Genomic DNA, 18,546 nt, shown 5'->3' on the forward strand with positions numbered 1-18,546 from the left:
AGCAGTGGCCACAGGACTGGAAAAGATCAGTTTTCATTCCAATCCCCAAAAAGGCAATGTCAAAGAATGCTCAAACTACCACACAATTGCACTCATCCCACACACTAGTAAAGTAATGCTCAAAATTCTCCAAGCCAGGCTTCAGCAATACATGAACTGTGAACTTACAGATGTTCAAGCTGGCTTTAGAAAAGGCAGAGGAACAAGAGACCAAATTGCCAACATCTGCTGGATTATCAAAAAAGCAAGAGAGTTCCAGAAAAACATCTATTTCTGCTTTATTGACTATGCCAAAGCCTTTGACTGTGTGGATCACAATAAACTGTGGAAAATTCTGAAAGAGATGGGAATACCAGACCACCTGACCTGCCTCTTGAGAAACCTGTATGCAGCTCAGGAAGCAACAATTAGAACTGGACATGGAACAAAAGACTGGTTCCAAATAGGAAAAGGAGTACATCAAGGCTGTATATTGTCACCTTGCTTATTTAACTTATATGCAGAGCACATCATGAGAAACACTGGGCTGGAAGAAGCACAAGCTGGAATCAGGATTTCCGGGAGAAATATCAATAACCTCAGATATGCAAATGACACCACCCTTATGGCAGAAAGTGAAGAGGAACTAAAAAGCCTCTTGATGAAAGTGAAAGAGGAGAGTGAAAAAGTTGGCTTAAAGCTCAACATTCAGAAAATGAAGATCATGGCATCTGGTCCCATCACTTCATGAGAAATAGATGGGGAAACAGTGGAAACAGTGTCAGACTTTGTTTTTGGGGGGCTCCAAAATCACTGCAGATGGTGATTGCAGCCATGAAATTAAAGACATTTACTCCTTAGAGGGATGGTTTTGACCAACCTAGATAGCATATTAAAAAGCAGAGTTATTACTTTGCCAACAAAGGTCTGTCTAGTCAAGGCTATGGTTTTTCCTGTGGTCATGTATGGATGTGAGAGTTGGACTGTGAAAAAAGCTGAGTGCCAAAGAATTGATGCTTTTGAACTGTGGTGTTGGAGAAGACTCTTGAGAGTCCCTTGGACTGCAAGGAGATCCAACCAGTCCATCCTAAAGAAGATCAGTCCTGGGTGTTCATTGGAAGGAGTGATGCTAAAGCTGAAACTCCAATACTTTGGCCACCTCATGTGAAGAGTTGACCTATTGGAAAAGACTCTGATGCTGGGAGGGATTGGGTGCAGGAGGAGAAGGGGACGACAGAGGATAAGATGGCTGGATGGCATCACCGACTCAATGGACATGAGTTTGAGTGAACTCTGGGAGTTGGTGATGGACAGGGTTGCCTGGCATGCTGCGATTCATGGGGTCGCAAAGAGTCAGACATGACTGAGTGACTGAACTGAACTGAACTATGCAGTCCACATGGACCCAGTGGCTTTATTTGTAGGGCTGGATCTGAAGTGAGCCCAGTTCACGTTTTCCTTCAGGTATACTGGCAGCTGTCACTTTGATGGGAGATGGAATTGGAGATGAAGCGTCTTGTGGCCAGAGCCAGGTGTGAGCTAAGGCTTCCCCTCTGCTCAGTGGTTGTTACCACACAATCAAGGGTGGTGTCTGGTCCCATGGTGCTCTAGCAGAAGTCCTGAGCATCGGGTCTGAGCTGATTTCTTTTCTCTAAGTGCGCACTCTCCCTCCTCCCAGCAGTGCCTTTACCCTGGAGGAGAGCAGTGCTGGAGCCAGAGGGCCCAGAGTGGGCACTGCAACCCAGTCAGGACACCAGGTAGTTCCTCCTCTGATCATTCCAGTAATGGCCACCCTTGCCCATTCAGATACAGTGCTGGATTTCAAGCCAACTCAGTCTCCCCACCAGTACATACTCTCCTTGGCACTGCCAGCCTTCACACTAGTGGGTATCTGTGCTGAGCATGAGAAGCTGGAGCACTGAGGGAAACTGACCAGAACCCTGGGCAACTTCAATCTGCTTTACTCATCTTATTCCAGGGAGTAAGCGTGTGCATGTGCTTTTCACAAGCAGAGTCTTCATTTTCTTACAGCCCTCCTGTAACTCTGACTGATTTTCATCTTACCAGTGCCAGACCCCAGGGCTGGGATGCCGGAACCCGTCACTCCCCAGGGAGGAGCTCCAAGGCCATGATATTTCCCTCCTCTACTGTGTCCCCTGCTAGGGGTGTGTGTCTCAACCTGATAGCTTCTCTCTCTTCCTTCTCAACTTCATGTGGATCTTTCTTCATAGGCTTGGATGTAGAAGTATCTTCCAACCGAGTCTCCAGTTTGTTTTCATGAGAGTTGCTTCACGCATAGATGTGTCAATATTATTGATGTGTTCTTGAGGGAAGGTGAACTCAGCTTCCACTTACTCCACCACCTTGATCCCTTCCCCCTTCTTTTCTGTATGTTAACTAAAGCTTTGTTTTCAGCATTTCTAGAGTTGATATTTTGTTTTGTTTTTAAAAAATAGTAAAATTCAACAGTAAATGTGAAGATCTAACTGGCTTTATCAAATGACTCATGCATTGGGCAGCATCCTTTCTAGTAAGTAGAAAGATGCTCTGAGAAGTTGTACAAAATAGAGGATTTTTATAGAAGGTATATGAGACAAGGAACTTATTACCCAGCCTCCCGAAAAAGAAAGAGAAAGAGAGAATTGTTTCTGGCCAGGCCATTGTCTTTTGGAGGAAGAGAAGAGAATGGCAAGGATATTCCCTCTTCTTCCTTTCGGAGCTGGAGAGGGCCTACGTGACAGGTTATCTCACTGATGCTGAACAGATAATTCCAGATTAGCCAGTTAAAATTACATTTCTGGAAAATTTTTAATTGCAGTTAAGTCTAAGTTTGTCAAGAAGGAGGGGATATGTGTATCCTTATGGCTGACTTGCATTGTTGTATGGCAGAAACCAATAACATTGTAAAGCAATTATCCTCCAATTATTAATTATGAAAAAAAAAAAAAAAAAAAAGATCAAGGGACCCAGAGATTCAACTATCAGGTTGATGGTACTGGAATGTCTTTAGCTGATAAGCAAAAATGAGCGACACATGGCAAAAAAAAAAATCTAAGTTTGGTATTTGGGATTTAGCACAAGTGATGCCATTTTGAACCTGTGGATTTTCCCTTTAACGGTTTCAATATTAGACATTTTTTGGTAATGATATCAGATGAAAGTTGAATGTTATCAACTTTCCTTATACTACATTATCAGAAAATTTAATTAAGAAATTCATACTTACAGTTAATTTCCTTCAAAAATTAAGTTCGGGGGGAATGATTCCTTGGAAAACCAAGTCCTAAAATCTTTTTATATCTTTCTATATTTTTTAAATGTAACTTGAAAATATATTAGCATGAATTTTAGCCTTTTTAAGAAATGAGATAATGTAATCCTTGATTTTACTTATCTAAAATAAAATATGTCCAATTACCACAATAAATTATAATATATTCTCTTCACTAACCTCATAAGCATTAAGAAAGTTGAAAAGAAGCCCAAAATCAAGTTACTTGTGTTAAGTCCCATCATGACTTAATACATAAGGTAACTGCAGTTTCAGCCTCTGCCAAGAGTAGATATGCTGTTGTTTAGGTGCCAGGTCATGTCTAACTCTTTGCAACCCCATGGACCGTAGCCCATCAGGCTCCTCTGTCCATGGGATTTTCCAGGCAAGAATATTGGAGTGGGTTGCCACTTCCTTCTCCAGGGATCTTCCTTGCAACCCATGGATTGAACCCACATCTCCTGTTTGGCAGGCAGATTCTTTACCACTGTGCCACCTGGGAAGCCAAGAGTGGAATTTTAAGCCAATTCATCTGGAATTTCCTGATCAGCATTAGTGAACTAATCTACCTGATAAACCCCCCTGCCTTCCCTGAAGGGAAGGTGGCCTTGCCTGAAATAATCCACACTTATAATTTCTTTGCCCCACCTTTCTGCCTATAAAGCCTTTCATTCTCCAAAGCTCCTGGGAGTGCCTTTCTACCTGTAGATGGGATGCTGCCTGATTCATGAATTGTTGAATAAAACAATTTAGATCCTCAAACTTAGTTGCATTTTGTTTTGTAACAGGAAAGACAACGGGTTTGCTCCGCTTTTTAATTTCTCACTCAGTAAGATAAATGATAATACTATAAACCAGAAGGAAGGACTTTGAGGAAATGAGATTAGTCGCTCCCTTTTGGGATGGCTTTCCAATTCATCAACTCCAGCTTCTACCTTCTTAGCTCCTGGCATGGGTTCACCCACATTCAACTACTTCATTCTGACTTGCAGTGTCAGGTAGTGCTGGTAGATGCATGATTATCGGCTCTTTTCCTCTAGGACAGCACAATGATATTACAAAGTATACAACCCTGCTCCTATGCCTTTAAGGACAATCTGTCCTCCTCCTCTACCCAATAATTCACTTCCAGTTGAAGCCCAGCATTTGTTTACAGGTTGCTTCCTCCCATCTGTGTCAGATGCGTTGGATAGCTCCTTTGCTGCTGACCTGTGCCTTCTGATCCGTATATCAATTTAAGTTGCTATAATCATATATGACCTAATTGATAATTGAAGATTGAAGGTCAGAATACCTCTTCAGAAAAAGCAAAAATTAGAACACAATTTGCGAATGATCAAGTTCTGAAAAAAATAGGTCCAAAAAAAAATGATCTATTTCCAGCTCTAAGATTATATAAGCTTTGAAACAAACAATTTCCCTGAGTCAGCTTCGTAAACTAAGGAGATTTGAGATAGCATTTTTTTTTTCAATCCCTTCTTAGTCTTTGTGCCCTTTCTAGTATTGACCTGAAGTAAACAGATTGCCAGGTATTTCCCTAGCAAAGATGAGCTTATTTGGGATCAGCAGAAAATTGCAACTCAAAGTCTTTAATAATTGTGAGCCACCTGCAAGTCCCTCCCAGTGGCAAAGGAAGGAGAGCACTTTTATAGAGGGAAAAGGAAGTGTGGAGGGTTCTAGTAAACAGAATCCATGGCTTTTCATTGGCTGAGGCCTTGCCAGGAAAGAAGAGTTGTTCTTCTTCCTGGTGGGCTCTACTATCATAGCAGAGCATGACAGCTCCCCTATCTGATCTCCCAACTCTATCTAATTAGAATTTCTGTTTATGAATTTTTTATACTAGGAAGGGAAAACTAACTTAGTAAGGGAAAACTTCTAATAAAGAAAAACCAATATTCTAGTAAGACATTGCCTCATTAGTAAGACTAGTGAAAATGGAGGTGGGATCAATTTTTTTAAAATCTCTTGTGCCTTTAGTAGGACACGAAGAAAAACAATTCTTGAGTAGAGGCTACACTGAAGTGCAACAAACTTTGCCTCTCCAAAATATGCCTCTTTCCATAAAGATTATCTTGAGCTCATACAGGAAAGAATCTGCCTGCAATGCTGGAGACCTGGGTTCAATCCCTGGGTCAGGAAGATCCCCTGGAGGAGGAAATGGCAACCCACTCCAGTATTCTTGCCTGGAGAATCCCAAGGACAGAAGAGCCTGGGGAGCTACAGTCCATGGGGTCACAAAGAGTTGGACACAGCTGAACGACTAACACTAATTCTTCATATTACTTATTTACTTGTATCTTGAGCTGGATGTTTCTAAGAAACACGAGTGAGTGCAAGTTGCTCAGTTGTGTCCGACTCTTTATGACCCTATGGACTGTAGCCTGCCAGGCTCCTCTGTCCATGGAATTCTCCTGGCCAGGATACTGGAGAGGGAAGCCACTCCCTTGTACAGGGGATCTTCCCAACCCAGGGATTGAACCCAGGTCTCCCACATTGCAGGCAGATTCTTTACCATCTGAGCTACCAGGGAAGTCCAAGAAACAAGAGACATAGGAGAATATCTGAAAACTGAGTAGAGGTTGCCCTTTGGTAGGGGACTTACCTTTATTAGGAACTCTCCATTTGTAAGGGTGTCTTCCTCTCCACTGGAGAAGGAAATGGCAACCCACTCCAATATTCTTCCCTGGGAAATCCCATAGACAGAGGAGCCTGGCAGGTTACATACAGTCCATGGGATTGCAAAGAGTCGGACACGACTGAGTGACTAACACACACTTCCTCTCCATACCAGAAAGAAGACAACTAAGTGAAAAGTGAAAGTGTTAGTCACTCAGTTGTATCCGACTCTTTGGGATCCCATGGACTATAGCCTGCAGGCTCCTCTGTCCATGGAATTTTCCAGGCAAGAATACTGGAGTGGGTCGCCATTTGCTTTCTCTAGGGCATCTTCCTGACCCAGGGATCAAACCCGTCAGGAGACTGCATTGCTGGCATATTCTTAATCATCTGAGCTACCAAGGAAGGCCAGAAATTTGTAACAGTGGAGACAGCAACTGACTTAAATCTACAAAACAATGTTACCCTTATTTACTCTTCTTTGCCTAATGACCTGCCGTAACTGGCTTACCTCCCTTACCAACATCATTTTGTGTCTTTAGCTAGAGATGATATTTAAGGCGGTGGCTTGGGCCACTTGGTGAGTTACTCAGTTTTCTAAGGTCTCTCTCATTGATGCAGGAGGTATACGTTACTAAACCTCTGTTTGTCTGTCTCATGTTAATCTGTCTTTATACTACTGGGGGATGTTTCAGCTAAGGACCTAGAGGATAAAGGGAAAATTAGTGTTACTTCCCCATAACATGAAACAAAAAATGTTAGTATGTCCCAGCACAATTCTGGTTTAACAATGCGTTTTTGGTACAAAATAATTTGTTAAAATTGATACTGCCAGGCAGTTGATTGGCCATAGTGTGTGCTGAAGTCATATACATATATATTTGCTTGTGCACAGAAAATCACGAAGTAAGACACAAGTGTCAATACTTTGGAAGTTTCTGCCCAGCCATATTTGTGATTCAAATTACACCAAAATAGAGGAAAATTGCAAGTTTTGTGAGAGAGTGTGCTGAAGTTGTAAAGTCCTTGATACTGAGTTCAAGATTTCACTAGAATACAAGGAACTTTTACTCAAATTTGCTAATAAAGAAGAATGTGTTTAGTTTTGTTGTGCTAATCTAATATTGGTCTTAACAGTGGCCTTAGGAGGAGCAAATGAGTCCCTGGGTGATAGCTAATAAAATCCCTGTGGCCTTTGGTGTTGAGTTCAATCTCATTTCTACTACATAGGAATCATCTGAGTTTGAGAAAACAGCAAAGATTTACTGGGAGTCCTAAATTCCAAAACCTCCATTTCATCAGACAATGCAATTAAATGATCCAAATAAAATACAGTTGACATGGTAGCCCGGCTGCTTTTCTTTAATTACTACTTCAATGCATATTGAAATATAATTTGTTAATAAGTTTAAGCAGCTGGAGTGAGTGGTCAAAGTCTTCATCTTTAGCCTTGCGTATGAATTTTTCTGCAGCTATAATTGTGGGTTATAAAATGGCAAGCAACCCTATTTATGGGTTGTTTGGAAGTAAGAAATTTTCCTCCACTATTCTAGTCCTTCTGGATGGTTTAATTATATTGACATGAGACAGATTAACAGGAGAAAATCAGACAAAAATTTAATAACACACAGATGAGACTCAGGAAAGCTAAGTGACTCTCCAAAATGAATAGAATCCTCACCTTAAATGTCATCTTCAGACAAAATAGGACATTGTGGGTAGTGGTTTGGGACTTCAGAGAGGAGGAATTCACATGGAGAAGGAAAAGCAAATGTTTGGAACACAAATATTTGCTGGGTCCTGCAGGGACAATTTAGTTCAACACAGAGTGGATTCTGATCTCTATGCCTCACTGGGTTGTCTCCACCACACGCAGCCCATATTCTTTCCGATTTCTCTGGTGAGAGCCCTAAACAAGAAAATCTTCCTGAGTCTTCTGTTTCTTAAAAACAATCAACTGAAATTAATCCTCATGTCAAAGAGACACATTCTGGACTCACAAATTTTGCTCCCCTACAGTGTGTTCTTGGATCAGTCACATCACTACGTGGGTTATGATAAGAATCTGGACAATTATTGTCCCTTTTTTTTTTTTTTAGCAAACTTACAAGTCTAATGGGACAAACAGTTTTGGTAGTTTAATAATTTTCCTTCAGTAGTTTAATATTTGCTCTGATTCTATTCAGTTAGAATATATTTGAAACACATGCTGGAAAACCACTATGTGCTCTACTCTAAGAAAATAACTGATGTCTCTCATTTTTGTAAATTTGTAATTTCCCAATTCCTAAAAAAGATTTAGGACTTGTCATATGGCTCAGTGGTAACAAAATCTGCCTGCCAATGCAGGAGACACAAGAAATGTGAATTCGATCCCTGGGTCAGGAAGATCCCCTGGAGTAGGAAATGGCAACCCACTCCAGTACTCTTGCCTGGAAAATTCTATGGAATTTTCCTTAGAATTTAGACTGTAGCCCACTGTAAACTGGTGGGCTACAGTCCATGGGGTGGCAAAGAGTTGGATGAGAGACTGAGTATGAGCACAAAGACAAAGACCAATGATTTCCAGCAGTAAGTCGATTAATTAAATCCATTACTTGTTTAATCAAAAGGATATTGCTAACTGGGTTTTCCCCACAAATATACCTTAAGTAGTTAGCAAATCATACCATTAAACTGGTAGTTTTAGGGGCACAAATATTCTTCAGCACCATGTTTAATTTAATAAGTGCTTTTCTTTGTTTTGTTCATAGTTTTTACAAAATTGCATACTTAAGTGATGCCTATGCTGACATTTTTTCAATTAAGTATTTTAAATGGGTTATACCTGATTGTTGAGAAAAACTATAGGTTAATTAATAATTGTATTATTTGGTATTGAAAGTTATTTGTATACATCTGTTACACTTTTTTTTATATCTGAAATGTCAAACAAGATTTTGCTTAAAGAGGTTAGTAATTGAAGCTCAAAGCAAACAAAAATGATGCATCAAAAAATCAAACAAGAACAATTCCAAAGAACTCTATAAAACTGCACAGGTAGAGAACTGTTTTAGCATTGAAATTTCTGTATAGAACAATATTATAAATATTGAGAATGGTTTATCATTTTCAATTACTTCTTAGAATTTGTCTTATCTCTTCACATTAAATCACAAGTCCCTTAAAATTGTCTTTTATTTCAGTCCTTATTCTGGAGCACTAGAACTCTACTTCACAGCAATAGTGTTCAAATCACTGATCATCAACTACTCCTCACCCCCCGCACCCCTCCAGGGAATTGTGAAAATACAAGTGAGATTCAGGATCCCACAGACACCCTTAGAGATTTTGAATAAATCAGTCTGCAGGGGATCACAGGAAGATGCCACATAAGTTCCACAGAGAAATCTGATGGCCAGCCTTAGAACTGATTTACAGCACATAGAACATGGCTTATGGCCACAAACTATGCTGCTGTTGGGGCCCAGGGCAGACAGCCAGACCCCAAATATGCCTCAGCAGCACATTGATTATTTTGGATTAAAGTTACTTAAGAAAGAGCTAATGAAAGAGAGACACTCTGACCCTCCCTTCTGTCTCCCTGAAAGCAGGAAATAAATCTCAGGTGAAAGGTGCTCTCTCTGCATTTGGAGATAGAAAGACACTCATTGCCAGAGACAGGCAATTGGGACGCAAAGCCTCTATAAACAAACTTTGTTACTTCTCTAATTTACTACCTCAAGCCCCAAATTTTAACAAACTCATCATTAACTGAGCACCCCAAACCTAAATTTCTTTATCCTATCATTCCTCATCAGTTAATTGGCTTTTTGTCTAAAAAGCATAAAAGCTACCTGCTTTGGCCACTTCTTGGGTCCTATTTCTATGAGACCTCTGTGTGCTCAAATTTGTTTCTTTTTCTCCTGTTAGTCTGTCTTATGTCAATTTTATTACTAGTCCAGTCACAAGAACACAAAAGAGATAGAGGGGGAAATTCCTCCTTGTCAACCCTGTCTTGTTATTTTCATATTAAGTATCAATATAATAATACATTGTTTGTTATGGATAAAGTGACATCATTTGACTTGATTTAAAATCTAGGCATTTTCACTAATAACGACCTTAATTTCCTGGCTATTAAGACTAATTTCTATTATTCTACTTTAAGTAAATATAACTTAATAAAAGTGGCAACATCTATCTCACATGTTTTGGACATGTTAACATATTTTCACTTAAGGTTGAAGAAAAATTTTCCCCATAATATTTTATACTTTTGTTTTGACTTCTTTAAAGAATCCACCTGCAATGCAGGAGACCTGGGTTCGATTCCTGGGTTGGAAAGATCCTCTGGAGAAGGAAACTGCTACCCACTCCAGTATTCTGTCCAGGAGAATTCCATGGACTGTTTACTCCATGGGGTCAGAAAACAGTCGAACACGACTGAGCAGCTTTCACTCTATAAAAGATTTTCTTTCTTTATTTTAATACATAAATGAAAATGCCCTGCTCATTTAATCTCAAATTTCTGCTTTAGGATTATGGCATATTTATCTAAGGTTACCTCTACTCTTCAAAATAATATACAGCAACTGTGCTGTGCCGTGCTCAATCACTTAGTCGTGTCCAACTCTTTGTGACCCCATGGACTGTAGTCCACCAGACTCTTCTGTCCATGGAATTCTCTAGGCAAGAATACTGGAGTAGGTTGTCATTTCCTACTCCAGGGGATCTTCCCAACCCAGGAACTGAACAGGGTTCTCCTGCATTGCAGATGGATTCTTACCAGCTGAGCTACCAGGAAAGCCCATATAGCAACTACATAAGATTAAAAATAAGGTTATTAACAAGTCACTTTATTTATGATTGACGTTTGGCTGCTATAACAGACAATCAAAATGATACAAAATTCTTCAAAATAGGAGTTCATTTTGCTTCACCTAACAGTTTGAACATAAGAAGTCCAAGCTGGTCTGCTAACTGCCTCAGAGCAGACACCCTGGCTCTTTCTATCTTGTTTCCATTAACTCTTGGCATGGCTCTTATCGATGAAAAATTTATCAACAGCTAATCTAAGAAAGAAATGGAAAATTTTACATAAATCATCCTGAGGATTACAACCCAGAAGACAGTTTTTCAGGACGCTCTGATAGTTCTGAAGAGGTAACAGGTGGGAGAGGGGAGGATAGTGTATGTATGTGATTTTGGCAAAGGGATAGATGCAATCAAACACACAACTCGCAGGTTTTTGCTATTCCCAAGGGACAAATATCTTACTTAATGGTTTTATTGCTTGTATAAAGGTGGAAAGATGCAACAAAGTGAGTTCATAAAAATCTACCCTCAATTATCTATCAGGCCAGTTCTACCAGTTTTCCCAAAGCACAAAGTGTCTCATCATGATCTTCCTATTGAATTCTTTTTCAGTTCAGTCACTCAGTTGTGTCCGACTCTGCAACCCCATGAGCCGCAGCACGCCAGGCCTCCCTGTCCATCACCAACTCCCGGAGTCCACCCAAACCCATGTCCATTGAGTCGGTGATGCCATCCAATCATCTCATTCTCTGCCATCCCCTTCTCCTCTTGCCCTCAATCTTTCCCAGCATCAGGGTCTTTTCCAGTGAGTCAGCTCTTTGCATGATGTAGCCAAAGTATTGGAGTTTTAGCTTCAGCATGAGTACTTCCAATGAACACCTAGGACTGATCTCCTTTAGGATGGACTGATTGGATCTCCTTGCAGTCCAAGGGACTCTCAAGAGTCTTCTCCAACACCACACTTCAAAAGCATCAATTCTTCTGCACTCAGCTTTCTTTATAGTCCAACTCTCACATCCAAACATGACCACTGGAAAAACCATAGCCTTGACTAGATGGACCTTTGTTGACAAAGTAATGTCTCTGCCTTTTAATATGCTGTCTAGGTTGGTCATAACTTTCCTTCCAATGAGTAAGCATCTTTTAATTTCATGGCTGCAATCACCATCTGCAGTGATTTTGGAGCCCCCCAAAAATAAAGTCTGACACTGTTTCCCCATCTATTTGCCATGAAGTGATGGGACCAGATGCCATGATCTTCGTTTTCTGAATGTTGAGCTTTAAGCCAACTTTTTCACTCTCCTCTTTCACTTTCATCAAGAGGCTCTTTAGTTCTTCTTCACTTTCGGCCATAAGGGTGATGTCATCTGGATATCTGAAGTTATTGATATTTCTCCCGGAAATCTTGATTCCAGCTTGTGTTTCCTCCAGCCCAGCATTTCTCATGATGTACTCTGCATACAAATTAAATAAGCAGGGTGACCATATACAGCCTTGACATACTCCTTTCCCGATTTGGAACCAGTCTGTTGTTCCATGTCCAGTTCTAACTGTTGCTTCCTGACCTGCATACAGGTTTCTCAAGAGGCAGGTCAGGTGGTCTGGTATTCCCATCTCTTTCAGAATTTTCCACAGTTTATTGTGATCCACACAGTCAAAGGCTTTGGCATAGTCAATAAAGCAGAAATAGATGTTTTTCTGGAACTCTCTTGCTTTTTCCATGATCCAGCGCATGTTGGCAATTTGATCTCTGGTTCCTCAGCCTTTTCTAAAACCAGCTTGACCATCTGGAAGTTCACGGTTCACATATTGCTGAAGCCTGGCTTGGAGAATTTTAAACATTACTTTAGTAGCGTGTGAGATGAGTGCAATTGTGCAGTAGTTTGAGCATTCTTTGGCATTGCCTTTCTTTGGGATTGGAATGCAAACTGACCTTTTCCAGTCCTGTGGCCACTGCTGAGTTTTCCAAATTTAGGGTGTACTATATATAGGTCAGTGACTGTAGTGGCTACCTGATTCTTGTAGAACCAAATGGTGGGCAACACTCATAATCCCCTCCCTTCTGGCCTTAATTTCAACCAAGTTTGGGAGGGATTTTGTGACCAATTTGTCCCATGGTGCTAGGATTCTCATTCCCAGATCGGGGGGAGGGCGGATTTCATTTATAGATCACTCAGTATGCTATTACTGCACGAGGCCCTGTTAACAGAAGCCAAAGCCTCTGGGCTGCCTGTTTTATTGGTCTGTTATGATCCAGAAACTGGTTCCCTCTTGCTTCTTCCCGTATCTAGAGTTACATTATTAAAATCACTGGTATTATACAACTATATATTTGATCAATCATTTCAAGTTGCCTATTCATCATTATTTTAATAGGATGTTCAGTTATGTATGTGGTAATGAAAGAAATGATAATCTTATAAAAGAGACAAAATACAAGTAATACAACTAGCAACATTAATCAGGTCATAAGTGAATATTTAAGCTAAGGACTTTCATTAGGTGTGTCCCTATCCCCAGGTCGTCTAGCACAGTCTGTTCTGTACCAATCGCTACCTTTAAGGGAAATGATATACTGGCATTGTGCATAAAGTCCATCAAAGATATCTGCATGTACAAGGCAAGTGGTGGGTCACTATGACCCCTTACTGGATTGAGAAAGGACTTTTATCTTCTAAGGAGCTACGTGTCTGGTGTCAGATGAAAAACCGATCTCTATGGTTGACCAGGTACTCTGCATTGGGTAGGTCTGGTTAATATGTAATGCCAATGCACATACACAATAGAAGGCAAAGAGGAGGCCTAAATGGATAGAGGAAAATTTTATGTTTAAGTTTTTCAATCTTGACTTAAAATATGTATTTTATTTCATCACTTCCATCTACCTGCTCCCAGGATGCTTCACCACAACCACACTCCAGCCAGTGAAAATGGAGCAGGGACACGGGACAGCACCTACCTTCTCTTTAAAAACACAGCCTGGAAGTCATACACATCGCCTCTGTTCACACTTCCTTGGCCTGAATGCAGTTACATCAGCATACCTAGTGGCAAAGGAGACTGAGAAATCTAGCCTTTAGTTGGGCAGTCATGTACTCAGCTAGAAATTATGTTATTGAGGAAAAAAGGAAGACTGGATATTAGTGGGTGAGTAGTGGTCTTTACCATCCATCAAGTATAGCATACTTTAACTACATGAGAAGAAAATTACCCCTTTTGTTCATAGGCTCATATTTAAAAAGACAAAATTTTCCTTTTAATACGATATTAATGCAGGAACTGAATATATTGGTTTTTATTCAAATGATAAAATATTCTTATTATATGTAGATTCATTTTGCTGGGTGCTAAAAAGCTCACAAAAATTTTAAAAGTATGGTTGTCCTCTCAAGGAGTTTATAGTAATGGCTGATGTGGGTTGAAAGGCATAAAATACATGAGTATTTACATAATTAAATCAGAAAACTAAATAAGGCAAGTGCCATCAAAAATGTGCAATGATGTTGGTAAGGGGTAGTTTCAGAGAAATGAAAGTTTGTATTTAGTTATAGAATTCAAAAAAGGATAAAATAGTACTTGAAGAATGGTTATAGATCTTAAGGCAGAAATGAAAGAGGACATGAAAAGGCCATACTTTAAAGATGGAAAGCTTTAAAATCATTTGAGGTAGAAGTAACTCATTTTTATTGTCTCAGAGGAGTAGTGGTAAAAGAGGAGGTCAAATTGCTGGTTAATAAGCATATGGTGGATAACCTTAAATGTGAGACCTTTAGAATCCATTTCAAAGGGAATTGGGAGCTAGTGAAAGTTTAAAATGAGGCATAGCTTGTAATCCACTTAATAGAAGAACTCTATTTGATTCATTTCTAAATAAAGAAAAGATATTCATTCTTATCCAGCCTCTTGAGCAGTGACTCATGAAGTGCCTGTGAGCTAAAACATTTGTGAATCACTGAATGGGTGACAAAACATGTACCTTAGGAAACTTAATCTACAAGTAGTGTGTTGAATGAATTGGAAGGAGATTATCATACTACTTGCATCATTATGATTACTGTTAACATAAAGTTCTGTTAACATTTGGTAAGAACTATACTCTGTGCCCCGGAGAAGGCAATGGCACCCCACTCCAGTACTCTTGCCTGGAAAACCCCACGGATGGAGGAGCCTGGAAGGCTGCAGTCCATGGGGTCGCGAAGAGTCGGACATGACTGAGCGGCTTCACTTTCACTTTCACTTTTCACTTTCATGCATTGGAGAAGGAAATGGCAATCCACTCCAGTGTTCTTGCCTGGAGAATCCCAGGGATGGGGGAACCTGGTGGGCTGCCGGCTATGGGGTCACACAGAGTCAGACATGACTGAAGCGACTTAGCAGCAGCAGCAGCATACTCTGTGCCCAGTTTGTGTCAAGCCTTTCACAACCCTATCTCAATATTTACATCAATGGTATAAGCTAAAATACAATTTTAATCTCATTTTATAGGAAAAGAAATTGAAATTCAGAGGGTTAACAATTTATCTAAAGTATCCAAACCCAGGTCTCTGATATCTTGTCCCCATATACTTAACACTACAACTGTGCTCCATCTTTCTGAGAAGACAACTGACTTCTGAAATAAAAAGATTTCAAGTAAGGCAAAGTCAGTCTTCTCGGGTAAAGCAAGGGATTAATCTCAGGCTAAGAAAGCGGGAAGTAGATGTAGAATTAAATTTGTCAAGAGGAGGCTTTAAAAAGCCTTGATTTGATTCTATAAGCAAATTAAAATACCATTGTATCTCTGGCCCAAATGATGTAAAAAAGAGTGGAATCTAACTAACCTAACTAAGACAGAAGTGGAAAAATACCCAACTTCTGTAACCTCTAGCCTTCTACATGGAAGAAAGAAAACACTCAGCTCCAGCTTATTTTACCCTTCTGTCCTTCCTAAGGGATAGGGAAAGACTTGAAAAATTCTTATGAAGTTCATGGTTAAGAGGCATAGGCTCAATAAAGTTCTAAGACCTAATAATAGAAATAGAGAAAGATTTCCCTCCCCAACTTCACTACCACATTACTAATCACAGCAGTTTGGTTTACCCAGTACATTATGTCTGGTTATCAAGAAAATTCTAACACATACCAAAAGGCAAAACACTGACAATTTGAAGGGATAAAAGAGGCATAATAACCAGATGAGGCAGGGATGTTGAAAACAAAAGCTTGGGAATTTAACTACCATTAATACCATTAATACTCTAAGGACTCTAACAAATAAGTAGATAGTATGCAAGAACAGATGGGCAATGTAAGCATAAAGGTGGAAATCCTTAAAAGATAACCAAAAATAAATGCTAGAAATCCAAACTACTGTAACACAAATGAAGAATGATTTTTATGGACTTATTAATAAACTGCATGAAGCTAAGGAGAGAATCTCTGAGCTACAGGATATATTAGTAGAATCCTCAAAAGCTGAAGAACAAAGAGAACAAATATTTAAATAAATAGTGAACTATTTAAGGACTGTTAAACAACTACAAAATGAGCTATATACACATATGGGAATACCAGAAACAGAAGAAAGAAAGAAAGCAGCAAAAGAATTATTTAAAATAATAATGACTGAGAATTTCCCCAAATTAATGTCAGACACCAAACCACAGTGGCTCAAACAGTAAAGAATCTGTATGAAATGTGAGAGACCTGGGTTTGATCCCTGGGTCAGAAAGATCCCCTGGAGAAAGGAATGGCAACCCACTCCAGTATTCTTGCCTAGAAAATTCCATGGACAGAGGAGCCTGGCAGGCCACACAGTCCATGGGGTCGCAAAGAATCGGACATGACTGAGTGAGTAACACTTCACACTTCACGCTTCACACCAAACCACAGAGCCAGAAAGCTAGGGAACACCAAGCAGATAAACATAGAAACTACACCTGCTGCTGCTAAGTCGCTTCAGTCGTGTCCAACTCTGTATGACCCCATAGACAGCAGCCCACCAGACTCTGCCTTCCCTGGGATACTCCAGGCAAGAACACTGGAGTGGGTTGCCATTTCCTTCTCCAATGCATAAAAGTGAAAAGTGAAAGTGAAGTTGCTTTTCAAATTATAGAAAATTAAACACAAAGAAACAATCCCCAAAAAAGCCAGAAATTACGTCCCACTTCTTCTCAGAAACTATGCAAGTAGGAAGAGAATAGAATGAAAAACTATCAGTGTTGAGGGGAAAAAAACCCCACCAATTTAGAATTTTGTACCCTGAAAAGTTATCCTTCAAAATTGAAGAAGAAATAGTTTCTCAGACAAACAAAAATTGAGGGAGTCTGTTGCCAATAGACTTGTATGAAAGAAATGTTAAAAGTTCTTTAAAGAGTAGAGAAATAATATAGTTGAGAAACTTGGAAGAACATTGAATAAGGATTAAGTAAAAGTAAAATAAAAACTTTTTTCCTTATTTGTAACTGATCTAAAGACAACAGTTTGTTCAAAATGATTCTAGCAATGTATTTCATTTGTATGCACATATGCATATATATATATATATATATATATATATATATATACATATATACTACCCGTGAAGTGGTATAAGGTTATTCAAAAGTGGACATGGATTAACTGAAATGTATACTGCAAATTTGACTTCTTCCTCAGAACTCGCTCGGTTACCAGGCTCCTCTGTCCATGGAATTCTTCAGGCAAGAATAACAGAGTCGATTGCCGTTCCCTTCTCCAGGGAATCATACTGACCCAGGAACCAAACCTGGGTCTCCCACATTGCAGGAGATTCTTTACTGTCTGAGCCACCAGGGAAGTCCCTGCAAATTCAAAGGTAACCACCAAAACAAGGTTAAAAAAACAAAAAAGAAATATAACTTTTATGCTAAGCAAGGAGAGAAAATGAAATCATAAAATGCTTAATTAAAAGCTAGAAAAATCAGAAAAGTGGCAGACAAAAATAGAACTAAAGAACAAGGACAACGAATAGAAAACAAATGCAGTAGATATTAATCCAACTATGTCAATAACCACATTGAACACCAATGATCTAAGTATACCAATTAAAAGACAGACTGCCAGAGTAAACTAAAAAAAAAGAAAGAAACTCACTTTAAATATATAGACACACACAGATCTCAAATAAATGTATGGAGGAAAATATACTTGACACTATTCAAAACAAAGTAGGTGGAGTAATATTAATTTCAAATAGAGCAGACTTCCCACACAGAGAAATGTATCAGGGATCAAGAAAAGCATTATATAATGAAAAATTAATTAATGGGTGAGTTCTCCAAAAGACAGAACAATCTTAACATCCATGCACCTAACAAAAGAGTATCAAACTATGAGAGGCAAAATTTTTAAAAAGTACAAAAAGAAATAGATATGTCCACTATATACCTGCAGAATTCAACACCCCTCTCTTTCTGAAATGGACAGATCCAGCAGGCACAAAATCAGGAAAGACATAGCTGAACTCAACAGCATCATCACTAAACTGGACCTATAATCTACTTTATCCAGCAATAGTAGAATATATGGAGACAATATCAAGAGAATTAGAAGACAGACCAGAGACTTTGAGGAATATTTGCAAAAGTTATGTCTGATAAAGAACTGTTATCCAAAATATACAAAGAATATTGAAACAAAAGATAAGAAACAACTAGAATAGTTAGAACATGGGCCAAGACATTAACAGACACCTCACCAAAGAAGATATACAAATAGTAAATTAGCATATTAAAAGATGCTCCACATCGTATGTCATGAGGGAAACTCATATTAAAACAGCAGTGAGATACCGCACAACTGTTGTTGTTGTTCAGTTGCCAAGTTGTGCCCACTCTTGTGATCCCATGGACTGTAGCATGCCAGGCTTCCCCTCACCGCCTCCC

The sequence above is a fragment of the Bubalus bubalis genome, chromosome 7 (genome assembly GCF_019923935.1).
Source record: "Bubalus bubalis isolate 160015118507 breed Murrah chromosome 7, NDDB_SH_1, whole genome shotgun sequence".
NCBI lineage: Eukaryota > Metazoa > Chordata > Mammalia > Artiodactyla > Bovidae > Bubalus > Bubalus bubalis.